The following is a 13,768-nucleotide window of genomic DNA, read 5'->3' on the forward strand; positions in this document are numbered from 1 at the left end:
TCACTAAACAATGTAGGACTGCGATGCTAAAAGTCTCTCTCGAGTGGCACGATATCGGAATGTACACAACATGCTTTGCCCTTTCAAGTTTCAGTAAATGCTCTGTTAATTGAAATCAATAAGAGGAGGAAAAAACCACCTGTGAAGGGGCAAATCGATGCATTTCTTCACTTTTATTATAAGAAGTAAGGCAGAGGCCATTAGGTTTCATTCACTAACCCTATTGATTGCTGGGCCCGTAATTTGTTTCGGGCCCAAAGTAAGCTTTTCACCCCATTAACTTCCACCATGGGTTCTGTGGACTGAGTGAAGCACAGCCTTAATCATCATTACCACCTGCCTGGTCATTTCTGCACACAGTCAGATAAAATCACTCTTATTATAGATTCCTCAGTTCTCTGCGTCTACTTATGTCCAGCATTTGCATAATTATCAGATGGACAACGTAGCATGAGGCTGAAGGTGGAATTATGGGAGAAAAAACAGAGGGAGACTGAGGCCAAAGTGCTGTCTGTTGTCCTGTCCACTTGTCTTGAGTGGTTTATGTCAGCATTTTAGAATGAATCGGTTGAGAAAATGATTCAGTAAATAATGCAGTAGTGGCTAAAAGTGATGTGCGGCCCAGGAAAATTGACATCCTCAACCTTTTCAAATATTACTAAAAACGTGTTAATGATTTTGTAAGCATATTGTATAGTTAGGCTGAGTCGTTTGTTTTATTTGTGATAATAAGGCAATTAAACATGACAAATTGTGCGGACCCATTTTTTTTACTAATAACAAAATTATGTACACGCAAAAACAAATGAGAACCAACTAGATATTAATAACTGATCATGTTGTAGTCGACATATGCTTTTTCCAGTGAGCTTTTTGTAATGCATTCTTTTTTTTTACATAGTAAAAAAAAACATTAGCAGTTTGCCTTTTTTTGATAGATAGATAGATAGATAGATAGATAGATAGATAGATAGATAGATAGATAGATAGATAGATAGATAGATAGATAGATAGATAGATAGATAGATATTCCATTTTATAATATAAAGCATGCTTTTCTTTTCTTTTACTAAATGCATACTCAGTCAACATACGTTCTCGCATAACTTCTTTAGAAAGATTCACAGATTTATAGCGATCTTAGAGACTTCAAGATGGATCTCTTTGATGGGGCCTTTGAAAGAAATCAATGTTTCTGTCTAAACTTATCTGTCAACAGTCATTGATCTAACAATACGCATTGTATGTGATGAGAGGTGAAGATTCAATCAGCCGTTTAGCCACTGAGTGCCTGTCTGTCATAGTGTCAACACCGCAGTCAGATGCAAATGCTTCACCACTGGAGGAACATCCTTCTTAGGGAAGAATGGACATCCTCATCAGCCTATGCAGTCAGATTCTGGGAGAAAGATTGTGAAAATCATGAATGAATTTGTTAAAAAATAAAATAAAATACAGCATGATTTTAGTGGAAATAAAGCCATTATCTTACAAAAATGATCTCAATATTCAGGGGTATATTGGAAAGACATTAAAACTTACATAGTCAAAGTATTGACAGCATCTACATAAAATGCACATTTACCTAATTTGACATTACGGTGTTAATCTGTTCTCTGTGATCTTCTAATGAGAAGCTGACAGCACATAGGCCTACACACAAATCAGTAAACGAGTGAAATGTTAATTATACAGTGCAACATTGATCCGGTTTCACTTATGACAATTACTTCCTTTATTAGTCCTATCTGGATTTTGTTATTTGCTTTTTAACAAAGTCTTTCTTGATAAAGTTTCATTTACTGATAACCATTCTTTCTGTCACTTTTAGTTATTTCGTAAAGATTTGTATGTCTCTGTCAGCTTTATCATTTTGTGTTGTGGCAGTCACATTATGGTGGAGAATGAAAGCATGCATGTTAAAGAGAATCATCAACTTGAGAGAAATGGCTAAATGTTTGGGCTCTGTGGTTCTGATGTGACCGTCTTCACAAACAACTGATAAAAGCTGTTAGTATTCCTAAACGGCTTTTCAGAGCTCCGCTTTTAGCAGTGTGCCCTTCTCTGAACAGAAAAAAAGGTGGGGAACTACAAAGTAAGGGTCTTCAAAATGTCACCTTTTGTATTTAGTTAAAGAAAGTCACAAGAGTTTGGAATGACATGACGACGAGTAAATAATGACAGAATCTACATTGTTTAACTTTCCCTTTAAGATCTTGGATTATAATGAGAAATGTTACACTTTGGATTTGTTAAGTTGCTGCTCACCGTAGACTGTGGGTCAATTCAGAGCTTAAACTATGATCAAAAAAATATGTTACGAATTCAGGAAGTTCCCTCAGGTCAAGCATTTGACCTCAATGTTGGACAACATTGCGGCTTCATCTGCGGGCCAGACGGATCGGACAGAAAGGTCACATGTCAGAGCTTCAGAGAGAGTGAAATTAGGAGAGACAGAAATAACAACATGACGTGACAAATAAAACGTTGTTTTTTATATCTTTGGATATATAAAAATAATAAATAGTTTGCATACAGAGTTTCAAAGCTATTTGAGATGTAAGTGCTGCAGGCGTCTTTCCATAATATGACCAGGACAAGATGATGTAAAGAAAAGAAAGATAGAACACTAAATAAATAAAATGATTATGTCAGTCCTTAAATTATTCATGGCTCCAGCTCTTTTAGGGGACAATATTTAGTATTTTTCAGAACATTAGATTTGCAAGAGTGCAGTGATGTTGCATGAAATACTCAGTTTAGCCACGTATAAAAAGCCATCTTTAGTCTTGCATCTCACTTTATATTCATTGTTGGTGTAGTAGTTAAAAAAACACAAGTGGAATTCTGCTCAAACCTTGGATAAATTAGTGCAGGTGGTTTCAAAGTTTTCAAAGCTGTTATTTGTGATGATTACGTTTGGGTTTTATCGCTAACAGGGCACCCATGGTATTGTATTAATCCGGAAGCGTTCATTATATGTCACACATAATGATGTGCAAATCTGATACTCAAACTATGTGGGCCATCTGCTAAACAGTATAAGGCTACATCCCAAACAGACAGAAAGAGGATTAAAGATTCAAGAAGCCCATCTTTACTAGCTTTATTTACATATCCTGTAAGTTGATTGTGTGTGCAGATTCACAGCTAATCTCTACTATTTTGATTCTGCTTGTCGTCCATTTATTAGAGAATAGTCATCAATTAAATATGGAAAAATATTAATAATTTTAACCCGACCTTTATCTGTGCTCACTGTGAATGTGTGAGTATGTGTCTATTCAGAGAGCATGTTAACTCGAGCTGAAGTGGACGGCCGTTTTGAAGACCCTCAACTGACCCTGTGCGCAGACGCGATTCGGGGATCAGAAATCCCTGCAGAGGCTTGTGACATTTGGAATTCTAATGTCTGAGTTTCTAGCAGAGTGCTTGTCTGATCCAGCTCTGTCTGACAGCGACAGGACTGGATCTTCTGGGAATGTGTGAACTTTATCATTACCTGAGCTGCCTAATTACTACCAGAGCTTTCTAATGTCAGATATTTGGTCATTTAATATTGATATAATATTGTAAATGTAACAATTTACAGGGTAACACTTTACAAGGTTGTATACAGTAACATTAATTACATTTCGAACATCCAGAAGTTTACAGCATTTATTAAACATGGCTAATGCTAATGTTCATTTCTACATTTGCATGTAATCATTTAGCAGACGCTTTTATCCAAAGCGACTTACAATTGAGGAGAGCAATAGAAGCAATCAACCTAACAAAAGGACAGCAATATGCTAAGTGCCATGACCCTTCAGTTTAGACTAATGCAGTATACACCTTTAAAATAGATATAGAGTAGAAGATAAAATAAAATAATACATTTAAAATAAGTATTAATTTCCTTCACATTTGCATAAGTTAACACATTTGATCATTTTTTTTTCGTTTTAGTATGAACAAACATACATTAACAAGTAACAAATTTTTATAAATTAAAAGTACCCTAAAGTGCTGTAAAAAGTTAGTTTCCGATACCTAACTAACTCATTAACTAATTTTAACATTTTAATTAACAAATTAATCTCTATTGTAAAGTGTTAACATTTACATTTAATTGTTATTTCAACAAAAATCTATACTGTGTGAGGAAGAAATCCTGTTTGTTTTAATATAATATGTATTGTAGAGCAGTGAGTTTAGCATGTTCATTTAGTATTAGTATTATAGTAATATAATTTGAATACATATGTTCTCTGTCTCATATGTTATATATATATAATTTGCCAGATGTGACACAACAGCAGACATCCATCTGCACATTGACAAACCCGATTGTAAAATAATTTATTTGGACTGGAGGTCAGTGATAGGCTTATGCTAATCAAATGCCAGCCCTAGATTATAGACATATTTGGCAGTTGGATTCATGGGATCCTGGGGAAAAGAATTGTTGAACTGTTGCCAGTAAATGGAGTAATAGCTTGTGTCAACATGTATAACATTCAAACACTGATGGATGCTGAATAATTCAAATAAAATGACTTGGCACAGTGATTATTCTGAGCGTTATAAGCCGCTAAGGCTCAGCCGGCAAGTAGTGAGATATTTCCTCTGTAGATTTTTAAATTCCTTTGCTGCTCATGAAGGCACTGACATTTTCTATGGGACAAATGGCTTTTTGAGTTTATTCCTGTGCCTCATTGGTAAATAGCAGAGCACACAGTCTGCCAGGACACTGTCACAGCCTTTTACTCACCATCACAGATGACTTTTTCTGACCAGGACCATCCATGCGGGATGTTTCAGCACAACTTGTGCTCTGGTGATACATTGTTCAGTTTGCATATGCTGCCATGTCTTATTTTGTGCTGTGAGCGAGCAATGGTGGATTAAATATATTATTTTTTTTACTATCAAATGGATAGTGACTTTCCAAATATATTTTGATGTTTTTGATATGTTGATATATAATGACCTCTGGTTATTATTTATTACACTTCGATTTGCTTTGCATCTTCTTAAGTGGAGAGCAAGCAAGGTTAACCACTTGTCGATCAGTCTGACATTGAGTTATTATAAATGTTTGATCAAGTAGATGCAGTGAGATACACAAGAAAATGCTGAATGTTGAGAGTTGAGCATAATGAAGCCACCAGCAGCGCATCAGCATGACCACCAGATTTAGGGATCTAAGCCAAGAATGTCCATTTTATTGTTGAGTGTTTGAGAGGGAGAAAAAGTACAAAAAGGAACATAAAGCTTAAACAATAAGCTCCAGTGTGAAACAGCAGCAAACTTCATACATCAAAATAAGTGTTAAGGCTCAACACCACTGAGACAAAGAGCCAGCAAAGCATACACATTAACCTTTAACATTATAACGCAAATGTATCACTCTATTGCGAACTTCTCACAGAAAAAAAATCCCAACACGTGCGTACGCACATGAATGTGTGCTTAACCTCGATCTAATTTGAATTAATTTGGAGTATTCTTAATGATGACTCATTAAGGTTAGTGATTTGCATAAAACTAACCCAAACTCTCGCCATATAAGGGCTTTCTGTACAACCTTTCTTTTATGGCCTTTCGTCACTTTCAGCAGACATATGAAACTCTCTAAAGATGTGCTCCGCACATGCAGCAAAATCCTAGTGTGCTATCCTCAAAACCAGTTCAAACACAATAAACACCATTCATACAGACCCAGATTGCATATCTCGCTGTACATACACGTTTCTGCATTTTTATGCAGAGAAACCATCTCAGCTATATCTGAAATATACAGTATACATGTATATGTATACTGTAAGTATATTATATGTATATATATATATATATATATTATTTTAGATATTAGATATTTATAATGTATTAGATATTTCATCATAACATATTTATAAGGCCACCCAGAGTATGCGATTTTTGCATATGTGTGGTTGTAATTGCTCCTAACATTTTTTTCTTCATAATTTGGAATTAGAATTTTAGTACTTTAAGTTATTGATTATTTTTTTCGTGAAAACATTCGTACGCAGATGTCACACACAAATTTATGTGTATGCACAGTTAGTTAATTAGACTCACTTTTTCTACATAAATATATTTTTAGATGTTGTCTTAAATATGTTTCAAAAGATTTTCTACATTTATACACTTTTGGCTATTTTTTATATATTTTCTTAATATATTTGCATTGTCCAAAATATATGTAGGCCTATATATATATATATTTAAAAAAAAAAACTTTTGCACTGACCCACAACTTAATCCATGCAGTTTACACAACATATATTTAACAAATATATTTGTATATATATCATAAACATATGTTTGAAAATTACACTGTTTCTGTATTTCTGGGGTGGAAGGTTTACCAGATATTCCTTCATTTTTCAATTAAATCTCACTTGTTTCACTGTCCATGAAGTGCATGGTCTGCTGTTTTGTGCATGCTCTAATGGACATGTCTACTGGCATACAATCCTTTTTTGCTTATCTCTGTTGTTTACTTATAATTTGAACAAAAAAAAAAACATTTATTTTGGAGAGAAAAAACACATCATGCAGCCCGAGTTAATTAACATTTAATAAAGAATCTACCGCAAGCCTATTATCTCATTCAAGGCTTAACCACCAGGAAATGGGTCATTAGCCTCCTCTTTTAATTTTTTTTTTTTTTTTTTTACGCAATCACTTATTTGTGTGTTTCAGATGTTCTTATACAGTATCACTTAATTTACCTCTGCAAGCTTTTCTAACATAAATGCTTACATTTTTATTTAGGGACCTTTTACTGATTTTAGTCCAATTAGTTTGTCTCTAAATGTGCCACGTTGTGAAAAGCCATGTTTTCAGCAAAGCTAAAACAAAATCATTACTATTTACATCAAACAGGGGCTTCTACACTGTAAATAAATACACAATATGGGTGTAATATTCTGCTTGCTTCAACTAAACGTGTATCTTGCATTGCACTGTAAATAGAGTTAGGCTCTGTTTAAAGCCAACCACAGCGTTACTCTCAAGTTACTAATGCAGTTTAAACACAAAAAGGGTTCTGCAGACAATTCCATTAACTCTCATCAAACTCTCTGCTGACTGCAGGTGTAGGCTTTCACCAACACTATAACAGAACAGCATTCAGATATAGTATTAGAAAGCACTGGCAATAATAACTGCTAACAGTGCTTTTTAATGTGAAACTAATCAAACGGAGGAGTGAATCGATTGCAATCATGCCAAAAACCAGACACAAGGTGTATAAGCGATTATTTGGTATAGGCAGACGAGTGGGTGGGTGTTTACTTACTCATCTATTGCTTGGTAATGGAAACACAAAGGTGGATAAGCTTTGATGGGATAAAGATTGAGCATTTTATTAGTGTTACGATCAAAAGTATAGCTGCGAGATGGAAACATATTAAAGTGACTAAGAAGCTGAGAAAGGAAACAGACCCACAAAAACTCACACTAATTTAAATTGGTGAATGATAGTTAGACAAATATCAAACGACAGCTGGAAGCAGTAATCTAGTCTACAAGAGGAGTCAGACAGAAAACAGAATCTGAGCAAAATACGTTTAGCAAATATTCCTTTATTCTCTGTTGACTTTGTTATTAATTCTCTGTTGACTGTTAGTCTCCTTTAAATCTGTGCATTAGTGGTGGGGATTTTTGTAGTGACTCTTTCTGCAAGTTACATTGTTACACCTGTAGGTGGCGACAAGTCAGTCTTCATGAGTCTTTATTTGTCATTCACCTAACTGATTTGTTCAAAAAAGATGACTCATTCTGTAATGCCACGGCAGTGTGGTGCTGGATGACGTGCAATGAATAATGGCGTATGAATAATAGAGTAGAAATAGCAGGACAGTCCTTAGGGCAGTGCACCGGCCCCGCGCTTTAGGAGGCTCCAAGCCGAACCCACCCAAACCCCCAAATAGCAAATTTGTCATATTTTGTAATTCTTCTTTTTTTATTAATTTAGCCTACTTTGATTGTATTTTGGTATTGTTATATGTTTGTGTTTTTTGTCAACATCGATAGGAGCAGCACTTCAAAATTCATTGAAATTTAGAGGAGTCTTTTTCTTCTAAACTAAAGAGGCCCTTTTACTAATTTTCTTATTTCTTTCTTATTTTCCTTCTACATCTTCCTCTTCTTTTTCTTCTTCCCTTTTCCAATTTCTTCCTTCCTTCTCTTCTTTTTGTAAAGAAGCTAAACACGTTTGCTCCTTCGATAATGTCCGCTCCTGTGAGGATTCCTCATTAGGCCTGTGCTCTAATTAATCCTCCTTGATTTCCATGTGGCTTGCTCTCTCTTTTGCACTCTCTCTACCAGCCCCACAAATCCTCACATGGTGGATTACTCTTGCTTGTGGGTGGGAAAAAAAAGAAAGGAATGTTCACAAGTCATTTACAAGTATTTCATCTCTAACGCCCACCTCAGGAATTGTAACACAGGAAAGACCTTTTCATTGTCTGTCCGTATAAAAAAAAAAAAAAAACTTGAAACAACAGCTATGACCTCTGTGACCATCATATGGTTGATCCACAGAAGACACAAGTATATTTAGGTTGGGTGGTTTTGAGTAAAGGGGGCTGAGTAGGCTATACTCTCCTGAGCGTAGAAGGCTTATGGGTCTCTTCTATGACTTATCCTCTAGTGGTGGGCAGCCTTTTCTGTACCGAATCAATCTCGGTCATTCCCTGTCTGCCTCCAAAGCCCTCAAAAGGCCTTAAAGCCACTGAGAGCCCTGCACTGATGACCTGCTCATGGCTTCCAGGTATGACCATCAGCTCCACAGCCACAATAAGAGACTCTCTCTCACACTTCCCGTGGCACAATCTCTATCTCCGGTGTATCCTGACATGATTTCATAAGAGTTTGTATGTGTGGTGTTGTGGGTTTGCAATGCACATAGATATTTGTATTTTTACATAGACGCTGGAACATAATGTATTGGCAGCATATAAAACATGATCGTTTTACATATGAACAACTTCAGAGATTTACAATTCATATATTTGAGAAGCGGTTAGGTTTAGGGTAGGAGTGAGGTTAGGTCTTTAAATACACCTTTTTATTGTAAATTAAACATTTATAATATCAATCTAAAGGTTTTATGAAGCTGTTTACAAAAGTGTGAATATATAAATACCTTTTCAGATTTTGTCAGTATGTTTATATTAAGTTTCAGAATGTATCCAAACACGTACACTACAAAAAGTTTGGGGCCAGTTTGTTTTTTGTTTTATATATATATATTTTTTATATTTATGAAAGTGTCTTATGCTGTAGTTTATTCCTGTGATTATCCACCATTACTTTGGTCTTCACATGCTTCAGAAATCATTCTAATATGCTGATTTGTTACTCAACATTGGGGAAACCATTTTTTTTTTGTAATCTTTCACAAAATAAAAGTTTTAAATGCAAATCAATAACAGTATTTATTTGAAATTGAAATATTTTGTTAAAAAAAAATGTCTTTACTGTCACTTTTGATCAATTCATTGTGTTCTTATTAAAAAAATAGGATTCATTTCTTTAAAAAAAAAAAAAAAATTAAAGTAGTAGATTGCCAATAAATTCCTAAGAGATCAGGCTGAATTCCTGATCATCCCAAAGTGCATCCTGGTAAGTCGGGTGGATGCTAGTTGAACAGAAACTGACTTGGTGGCTTCATCTCCATCTTACTTCTCCAGCCTTATTATAATGCGACTGGTTCCCGTTTATTGCAATGGAAGTCGATCACTCTTAACAGTAGAATATGTAAATCTCGGCACTGGAGGAAACCATCAATCCTCCATATTGAGTGAGAATGCTGGCATGCAATTGAATGTCCCTCTCATTGCAATATACTTTAATCTTCATAATCCTGGGGTTTGAGGAATACTCTAATCCATAAGCAAGCGTTGCCTTGCCACATATATTTATTTTCAGCCCTCTGTTGGAAAATGGCACTCAATTGGAAGTAAGCGGTACGCATGATGGTGGTTTTTGATCGATAACCTCCGCATCCAGCCACTGATTGAAATAGATATTTGCCGTGGAGTTGTTTCTCTCCATAATGATCTCATTTCATATTCTTGCCTCAAACAGTTCTTCGCCCCCTGATGCATAAGGCAAACTGTGCACATAGCCCACCCAGCATAATCGTGCAAGATTGACGGTATAGCGAAGGAAATGCTAGGTAGTTAGCTCTTGACATGGGAGATAACCTCATGGAAAACATTACATCTTATCCGTATTTCTCAGGAGAATTTCTACCTGCTGCCTTTATTTAGCCAATTTGTGGTAAACAGGCACGTTTTTGTGACTCTACCCGGGGTCCTTCCACATCGATATACTGGAAACAACTATATGACCCACCATAAAGCATGACTGAATATCCAGACAATCAGCTCAAGTAGATCATCTTTCCGACTTTTAAAGCAGCTCATTACAAGGCCAATTAAATTAAACACCTTATCCTGGAAACCATTTGTGGACCCCAGAGTCAAAATATGCTTTTGGGCCAGGTGCCACTCTTTCTTTTATGTAGACAAGATAAATGCTGAATAAAACTCTCTTTTGTGGTTCAGGATCGCTTATTAACCCAACCCAGCCTAAGGCCGATGCAGAATCTCTTACAGATGGCATAACAGTATAGTTCAGATGCTGAGCTGGAAGAGCAGCAGTTTAATGAAACAGCCGGAGAAGGCTGTAGTTTGTCCAGGAAAACCATTAGGCAGCATAGTCAATGTGGGTTTGAGGCGGGACATATGGTCAAATGTCTCATTTTCTAGGAGCTTCTCAAGTCAGCGTACACCACAATATGTTCTTCCATGTCAGTCTAACTGGGCATCAGATGGGTTTTTTGATGAAGCACATTTATCTGCTTGTTATAACACAATAAGATTAATAGCTTTTGTTGTTTATCTCATTTGCAGATACTGCTGTGATTTCTGCTGCTGAAGCGGTTTTCTGCAAGCAAAAAAAGAAAAAAAGAAAAGCATCCCGTACATTGGCATCTGTATTCAGAAGGCCTGACAGGTAAGAAGCATTTTAATTGTACCAAGGTTCTGTAGGTTGGTAAAACCCAGGACTCAACAATAAAGATGAAGTGGCAAATGGCTGACGTGAGGGCATTTCAGGCCAGTTGACAGAACTCCAACTTGCCCTTTTGGGGCTATTGATCTGATGCATTCATTTTTATGACTTGCAAAGTTAAAAGTTTTCTTTTGATGTGTTCTACATTGTTATTGCACATTCTACGTTCTCATCAAGATAATATCTAGCTGATGTGTACTTGCGTTATAGCTGAATAATTTCGAGTTCGTATACATTTTTTGTTAAGGAAAAATATTTGATAAAAAAAAGTGCTGTCAAATCGATTTATCGTAATTAATCGCATCTAGCGTAAAAGCTTTTCTTTACATACTTTGTGTATACTATTATTATTTTATAAATACTATTATATATATACATACAAAGGCATATATAAAAAAAATATATACACGTAGCCTATATTATGTAAACAAAAACATTTATGTTAGATGTGATTAATCGCGATTGATCGATTTGACGGCACTAAAAAATGCATTTAATGACAATATACTGTATATATATATATATATATATATATATATATATATATATATATATATATATATATATATATATACACATATATACATATACATAAAATAAAATAAAACAAACTAAATCTAATAATAAAAATGTATCATTCCTTTTTTGATGAGTCAAGTAAAAAGCAGAATTACTTGCCTGACCGGGCTGACTTTAAAACTTTAAAAGTAACAGTTTGTGGACAAGTAGATGGCTTATTTTGTGGCACTCGGACGTGGGTTTGGGATGAAATGCCTTTGCCTAACCTTCTTTTTCATATGAAGACTTGTTTCTCCTCTGTTCTCCTTCCTCCTGATCCGCTGTGTCAGTATGACATTTTCTCCCCAAAGGGCACATGTGAGATGAAATTACTCGGAGGTGTCAAACACGTCATCTCCACATGTTTAAATGCCCAGTTTCAAATGCCAGCATCCTCTAGTGGAGCATGGCGCAGCGTTTGTTCTGGCCACTTGCGGTTCCTGTCACGTTTCTGGTTTGTGGTTCAGCGAGGAACATGCAGCAGAAATACTCCTCAAAATGAGTGCGAACATGTAGGTAAGAGACCGTAGTGAAGAAGTTGCAAGGGTATTGTTTTTTTTGTTTTTTTTTTCTTTATTTTTTTTTTAAATGAAAGAGGGAAAAACTCAGTACCTCGACACATTTGCATAGGCATTTGGTTGCTGTTTTCTCACATTTGATCCCTTCCTGAGCCTGTATGCTCTCATCTGTTCCATCCTTCCATTTGTTTCCTAATGTACTGTAGTAGATGCTGAGAGCTCTCAAGCTCCTCTATCTGAGGCTCGTCAGAGGAGTGCCGGCAATTTTGCTTCCTAATTCAGCCATGCAACAATTACACACACATGTCTGAAAGGCGCGTGTGTGTGTGTGTGTGTGTGTGTGTGTGTGTGTGTGTGTGTGTGTGTGTGTGTGTGTGTGTGTGTGTGTGTGTGTGTGTGTGTGTGTGTGTGTGTGTGTGTGTGTGTCCTTTTCTACAGTGTCAGTGTTGATGTCAGAATGTTAAAATGCTCTATTGAATTAAATGTGATGTGTGTAATTTTTTATGTTGAATGCTCTCTGATTCCAGTGGCCGGTTGCATAAACTGATTAGACTTGTTTTACAAGTTAGTCATCTATTTATTTATTTTCTTTAATACTAGTCATCTTCTTTTTTTTATGCCAGTTATATAAAGAGTAGAGTGGTTTAATCTGAATCTGACTATCTCTTGACTAACTGCAAAATATTTTTGTCTTGTTATCCAGTACACATATCTAAACATTCATAAATCAATATACACTTACTTGAGAAGCAAAATGACAAAAAGACTTGTTTTCTGAAAAATTCAATGAGTTTATGCTCAAAACAAGAAGAAATATCTGCCAGAGGGGTCAGAAAAAGAATCTTGATTTGCATTCAATTTTGTTTTAAGCATAAACTCATTTAATTGTAGTCTTTCTTTTTTTTTTCAGAAAACAAGACGGCTTCTCATGTAAATGTATCTTGATTTAAGAAAGATATTTGTACTGGAAAACAAGACAAAAATACTTAGAAGAAAATATGTTTTGCAGTTAGATTCGTTCCTAAAGCGCAGTCTTAACATAGTGGCTATGTTTATGCAACTGGCCACCAGGATATAATTCAGATAGTCATATGATATCATCAGTAATGCTGAGCTGAAGTGTAAAAACAGGGTTAAAAACAATCCTGCTCACTTTCACATTTAGCAGGCATCACCCACAATTTTTCACTTTTTACACTTTTAACAGATGCTGAGGCCCAAAATAAGTGGCCTCGTGCATTTACATGAGACATTGTCTGTTTATTTGTTGTATTTTTTTCTCACAAATCATATTGCTTTTTCAACCGCATGCACAGCAGCGGCTTAGGAATATTTGAGAAATATTACACCCTGTATGTTTTAATAGATGCAATATAGAGGCATGATTAAGCTATTAAAGACACATCTGCCATCCTAATTTCTTTTTAATTTGCAGAGGACTCGGCTGCATTCTGTGCTAGCTGATCTGATGGTTTAATTAAGTCATGTCCATAAGAGTGATTACAGAATGAGAGTGGAAAGGCCCGACTGGTCCAGAAAATACTGAGTCGCTGTGTGAACTCTTTTCAGATTGACCGCCTCCACCTCCCAATGCA

The 13,768-nt window shown here is 35.7% G+C and overlaps 1 protein-coding gene across 11 annotated transcripts in view; it reads left to right on the plus strand.

Moving 5' to 3' along the window:
* Positions 1 to 13,768, plus strand: part of lingo2 (leucine rich repeat and Ig domain containing 2) — a 336,136-nt gene that overhangs the window by 179,297 nt on the left and 143,071 nt on the right. For 10 of the 11 annotated variants that reach the window (XM_079631509.1, XM_079631502.1, XM_079631507.1 and 7 more), the window contains one exon: positions 10,938 to 11,040. The exons of the other annotated variant lie outside the window; for it this stretch is intronic. The gene's annotated coding sequence lies outside the window, so the exon portion shown is untranslated. The remainder of the gene's footprint in view (positions 1 to 10,937; positions 11,041 to 13,768) is intronic. 11 annotated transcript variants of the gene reach the window in all.

Source organism: Phoxinus phoxinus (genome assembly GCF_949152265.1).
Source record: "Phoxinus phoxinus genome assembly, chromosome: 12".
Classification (NCBI taxonomy): Eukaryota; Metazoa; Chordata; class Actinopteri; order Cypriniformes; family Leuciscidae; genus Phoxinus; species Phoxinus phoxinus.